Source organism: Artemia franciscana, chromosome 1 (assembly GCF_032884065.1).
Source record: "Artemia franciscana chromosome 1, ASM3288406v1, whole genome shotgun sequence".
NCBI lineage: Eukaryota > Metazoa > Arthropoda > Branchiopoda > Anostraca > Artemiidae > Artemia > Artemia franciscana.
In genome coordinates, this window is record NC_088863.1 from 45,552,846 (window position 1) to 45,559,795 (window position 6,950).

Sequence of the window (6,950 nt, forward strand, 5' to 3'; positions counted from 1 at the left end):
GAAAAGACCAAATGAAAGCATGACATTAAGGAAATCCAAATTTTTGGCTTGAAGATCTAATAAATCAAAATTAAAATCACCTATGATTACAATTTTATCAAAATTTCGATTTATTTCAGATATTAAAATTTCAATTTCCTCTAGGAAAAAATCCGGACTAGCACCAGGGGGTCTATACACCGATGAAATAAGAAGTGGATTATTATTACTTGTCACTATTTCAATAGCAAAAGTTTCAATCTTACCTTCAATCCATAAAGATAAATCTTCCCTTACTTTAAATTTTATATCATCCTTGATTATGAATGCTAAACCTCCCCTTCCCATCAATGACCGGTTCTTGGAAATAAGTGTGTAACCTGGAAAATTAAACAACGAAGCAGGACATTGTTCACTAATAAATGATTCACAAATACCTATCACTTGCACCTCACTGTTAAGTTTATTAATTATATCAACTACATCTTCATGTGAAGTAGTTAAATGACAATTCCAGTGGAGAATCTGGAATCCGGACAGCATAACGGGTGCACTCACATCATCTACTGCAACATATTTACTAAGCCTTGCAGGCTGTTTATCCGAAAATTCCGACCGGCTACCAACATCACTCGACAAAATATTATCCAACGAAAAGCGATTTTTTTCTAACTGAAGTAATCGTGAAAACATTCATAAATAATTTATCCTACTTCCTATTAAAGAACTATTACTACGAAAGAATGTAAATACTAAAGTACACATTTATAACTAATAAAACGGAAAAAAACAACAAAAAAAACTCAGATTATATGTCGTCTCAACTCCACAGTCGGCGTGTCCGAGCGTCATTTCCAGATCGAGCGAAAATACGGCCGTGATCGGACCATACGTTGTGGTTACCTAACCTATCACGAGCCAGTTGCAGAATTTCTCGTCGCTTCTTAGTTAAACTTTCAGACACAAATATACCAGATTTGGCCAGTTTGCTCTTAGCAGCAAATACCTTTCTAGCCACATCCTTAGACGAAAACTGGGCGAGTACCGGTTCAATCATATCAGGCCGCGTAGGATTCTCTGGAAGGGTAAATCTATACACTTTAGTTAGTTCCGAAACATAAACTTGTACGCCCATCTTGTCCGAGATAATATTATTAATACACGATTTTACATCAGCACCCGGAGCTTGTTTGACACCACTGAAAATAAGTGAATCCAGCCTATTTTCCTGCTCAATATCGTGAAGTCTACTTTCGATCTTTTCAACTCTCTCTTCGAGTATCATGAAGCTGTTTTTTAGTGATTTTAGTTGCTTTTCGATAAAATCAAATTTTGGCGAGTATTCCACCATCAAAGAATCATATACGTCAGATATCATTGATTCAGCCGAGTGCGGGAGTTGATTTTTTATGCGATCGGAAACTTTACGTGAGATTTCATCCCTGAGATTCGCTTTTACAGCTTCCAATTCTTGTTGAGTCTGAGTTAGTCTCATGTTCAGGTCAGAAGATTGGTTGCCTATATCCGGGCTTGAATTTGACGGATGATTTTTCGAAAGATGTCCTGGTTGTTCAGTGCTGTTAGAAACAGTGCCCTTGCGCTTAGGACGGGACGACATCGTAAACTACTAATTAGTAACTCTAATTAACATGAGACAAAGACTTACACGCAAGGGGGGCTTTTTTACGACCCCCCAGCTTCAAATAGTGCCAGATATTATCCAATTAGGTTTGCAGCAGGCTAATCCAAATCAATTTCCTGCATCCGATATGACACGAACAAATTATAACACTGGTTAAACGAGTTTAGGTGTTTTCACTATGAATGGCGGGGTTTTCACTATGAATAATTTGCTTAACAAGCTACTCTTTGTTCTTCTGCTTTTCGAAAATTTTCTGAATACTAAAGGGGAGATTTATATATTTTCTTTTATATAGATAGAAACAATTTTATATTGAAAAATTACTTCCAAATGCTATTCAGGGCTCGTTACGGTCATTATCCATTAATTCAAAATCATTTAAGTTTTGTTTCATTGTGTAAAATAGCACACATATCAAATAAAAGAATCACTCCTATTACATAAAATGCTACAATTGTTTGCCTACAATGCAATAATTGGCAACGCTACAGCGGTGCCTATAGTAAAGGCCATGATGCTCTAATGCTTTATTTCTTTTTCCCAGGGGCACTTCATATGAAAGGGGTGGTCGTATAAACTTCGAACAGGGCTCATTCGATTGGAAATCGGGAGTTCTAGTGTCAAAGAAGTATCATGGCAAAAAAAATCCCTCTAGATGGGGTGTAAACATAAATTTAATTGTCTGAAAACTGAATGCGAGGACTCGCACTAACATAAGTATTTGGGTCAGGGATCTTTCAATTTCAAAATCCTTTTTGACACATCTCTGATGGTGAAAAAAAATGGACACTCAAAAAGTCTAGGTCCTCAAATTATATGATCAAACGGCCTTTAATAACAGTTAAAAATAAAATACGAAAAACCCTAGAAATACAAATTTTAGCCGGAGTTATTTGCAAAACTTGTAATTTGACTCCATATTTCAAAACTGAAAGCAAATTAGTGGACTATATTACCTGCCCTGTTTAACTAATACCTATATAAAAACAGGAAACGGAACTGAATAAGACATTGTAGTGCGTATGAAATCACTGGAAATCGCATAATTCCCAGTAGTAAGCTGTCAATTTGGGTTTTACCTTCTGAAACAGCTTTTGACTCCCGCGGTTATGTCTATGAAGATTCGCCGTGATTTGCTTCTTCCATGTTATTAATGGCCATCCCAGTATAACTAATTTCCATCTAAAATAAGTTAAAGAAACGGTTTGTAATAATGCCCCTTTTTCAAACCCCTCAATATTTAGAAAATAGAAAAAAAAACAGGAAATATTTTTAAAAATATCATCGCAAATTAATACCTATAATTTTTTTTCTTCACAAAGCCGAAAAAAAAAGATTAAAAAATATAATGCAGCTGAATCAGTTAGTTTGCAGCCAAAAGAAACAAAAGAATAAAAGAATAAAGTTTGCAAATAAAAGAAACAAAAGGGCCGAATATTTCCAACTTAGCCGTTATGTTGAATAAAATACATTATTAATATTAAAATTTAAAATGAAATAAAATTTAAATATTAAAATAAAATGAACATTATTAAGCTTTTTTTTTTCCTCTACAAACTGCAAAAACTGACTAAACAATATAAAAAAGGCTATACAAGAACAGAAGGGGCTAATATAGCACAACTAGTCTATACATTCAGCTTTGTTCGAGTGAGGGCACATAATAGGGACATACGGAGGCATAAATAAGTCCCATTTACAGGTGTAAAGGTGTTACCTTTAGGCAAACAATTGTAGCATTTGCTTCGAAAAACTGCAGTTTCTTCTTAAAGTGCATATTCGGGATTATTAAATTCGTCAATGTACAGAACTGCCAAAAAGCAAATTGAGAAGTTTGAATATTCTAATAAAAGATTATTCACCATTTGGTGGGCAAACCAAATTGGATATCCACCAATTACTTCGCTAGACTTAAGCTTACTGTCGAATTATGCCATTACTGCTAGTATTTTACTTCTTTGAGATTCTTTTTTCTCTTTCATTGATTAGAAGGATAATAATTTGATCTAATGGCTGTGAAAGCATTCTTATTCCTTGAAGAAAGATATCCTTGTTAATTGGTTGTACAGTTAGTATTTTTATGACCTTGTGCGTATATTCAAAGAAATAAATTTATGCTTATTTTAATTTACTTCCCTCTCTTCGATCTAGCTTCATCGTTTAAAATAAAATAAAAAAAAACTGACTGTGAAATAAGTGTTTGTATTTTCACCATTGACTCCCTGGGATGCCTTTTTTCCTGTGATTGTGTGGTATTGATCTATCCTTCCTGAGGAATTTGCGTGAATTCGGTCTTATTTATTATGATTATTTTATTAATGACGTTCGTACTTGCTGTGCTTCAAAGTTAGTTGATCTTAGATGCAGTCTCCTGCTCTTGGTCAAACCTTAATTTTTCCGAAGGAAGTTTCTCGAGCAATTCCTTTTAAAAATTCGCTGGTTTATTTAATTCCCCACCAAATTTGCATGAACTAGATGGCGCTTCAAAAAATGAACAAGGGCTGGAATTTGAAGGCCAAAATCTAGCATCTAGACGAGAGCTCTTCAATTGTAATTTCTTAAGCACCAAAATCAAGCCTATCATAGCAACTCACTCACGGAAAGATCTAAAACCAAATTAACATACATTGACAAAGCACAAACCATGACGAATTTTAACGGAAGTTGCTTTCTGACATTTAGTTGGATCTTTTACTCATTATGTCTCTTCTAAAAGAATTTTTGGTGGGTCCCCTGGGGCACATTAATTTTTACTATGGTATCATGCACTATATGCTACATGTGTACATCTACTTGCTTGATAATTAGTAGAGTAAGTGTTTGGAGAGTGAAAGCCTAATCAAAGCTTCTGGGGAGTAAAAGCTCACTCTAAAACTTAATTACTTTGTTAACTTGAATTTTGTTGAAACTTTAAGAGACATATCTTCACTGTTACGCTTAAAGGTCATACCTGACATTTTCACGTTGCTCAAATATTTCCCAAAAAAGGGGCCCTGGTCAATGTGTTTTCACAACGCTTTGATCTTTTTTTGGCATGAATGGCTTTCTGATCTGCCTTTGAAGACAGCTTAGCAAATGGTTTTTGCAGTTAGTTCATTCGTGTAAAAATATTGTTTACGACCTTTAGATCTTTAGACGACACTGGTAATATACACAAGTCCAGCATCAAATAGCATCTTAGTGTAACTAGACCTATAATGCCTTTAAGCTCAAGACAGGATGGCGTTTTCACAATTTGTACAATGCACTACAAGGTGTATTTTAGTTAAAATAAATTCTCTGATAATGAATCACTTACAGTTTGACGCTATCTAGCAGTATGTTGCTCAATGATAAACAACTTTTATTCAGTACGAAGTCTTAAATGGGCGTGTAAGCTAGAAACCCAAAAGATGATTTTTAACATATTTAAGATTTTTATGGTTTCTCTCAAACATGAACTCTCATATGCATGGGTAAATAAGAGCTTAGAGGAAACAATTTAATTAGTATCTCTCATTTGAATGGTTTTTCTTCGTTAAGAAACCTCATATGTTCTTACAAATGAGAATTAATAGAAAATTGTTTCGCACACACTTTGCATTGATACAGTCTAACTCGTGCACCGGCGATGTAGGGTGTAGAATATTCTCCTGCACCAGTTTGATAGATACTATAATATTTTCCTGAAAAATCCTGAAGTTCCAAAATAATTATTTTTCTGGCCTATGCGTCTTCAACTGAAGTGAAAATACCATAGTCAAATTCATTTTCAAAATTGGGAAATAAGAAGGATCCAGTCCATGTAACTTTGTTGGAATCATGAGAGAATTTGTCTATTTGTAAAATGTATGTGCTGAATGTACACTGGCATATCTAAAACTGAAAAATATTAGCGTCAGTGGTTTTTATACAGCGTCAGCACTCTCAGTTCATTTTTTCAAAATTCCAAAAGACTGGTGAAAGATCTGTAGAAAATCTCATTGTCAATAGTACAATACATAAAGAGCCTTGAAGAATCCGTTTAAAAACCCGTTATCAATAGCGAAATTCTTAAAGGCATAGGAATAAAAAAAAGGAATAATACAGGAAAATTGAGCGTAAAGGATTTTTGCTCTAGAGAATATAATTCTAGCGAATAAAAGGCAATACATAAGTATAATTTTCACCTAAATAATAATAATAATTTTTTTTCACCCACATTACATACAAAGGTGATACTTGTGGAGTATGAAAAAAGAGGAAAATAAACTGCACACATGTGAACTTAAAAAGTAAATAAAGAAAAAATAATAAGCATTCAAGAGACGAACCAATTTAAACAAGTTAAAAAACAGGTGGCTAAGACAGTTGAATGCCCAAGACTTAAAAACTGAAACAAAGAACAAAGAACAAAGAAAAACAAACTACGACTGAAAAAACCTGATAAGGCGGTGGTGTGGAGAAATACAGATACAAGCGACATTTGGAAGCTTTCTGTGTAGTGCTTCCAATTCTACTGGAATATCAGGAACAAAACATTTTTTAATAAGAAGTGGGGTTTTTGTCCAAGGAGGAAGAAACAACAAAAAATTTGCAAATCAAAAGTAATGAAATTGATTTTTTTTTTTTAATTCTTTTTTTTAAGAAGGGGAAAAATTCCGGAAGTAAAGAGAATAGAATTATCACAGAAAATTGAGTAGATCTTGGTCAATATTAAATAAAAAAAATTAATTTTTTTAGCTGAAAGTAAGGAGCGACATTAAAACTTAAAACGAACAGAAATTACTCCGTATATGAAATGAGTCGTCCCTTCCGCAATCCCTCGCTCTTTACGCTAAAGCTTTTAATTGTTTTAAAAAGTAGAATTGTGGCAAAGAGTCAAACTTTAGCGTAAAGAGCGAGGGATTGCGGAGGGGACAACTCATTTCGTATACGGAGTAATTTCTATTCGTTTTAAGTTCTAATGTCGCTCCTTACTTTCAGCTAAAAAAATTAATTTTTTTTATTTAATTTCTGAACGTTTTTGAATTAATGCATGTTTGGTTTTGGCTCTCCGCAAATAAATTATTAAAATGAAACTTGTATATTAATTTATTTTTTGGCTAAATGGCTTTCTCTTAGTTTTGATCAGACGATTTTGAGAAATAAGGGGTGGAGAAGGAGACCTAGTTGCCCTCCAATTTTTCGGTTACTTAAAAAGGCAACTAGAACTTTTAATTTTCAACGAACGTTTTTATTAGTAAAAAATATACGTAACTTAAGAATTAACTTACGTAACAAACTTTCATAACCTTATATTTTTATTATGTATACGAGGGGGTTTGTACCCTCGTTAATACCTCGCTCTTTACATTAAATCGTAAGTTTT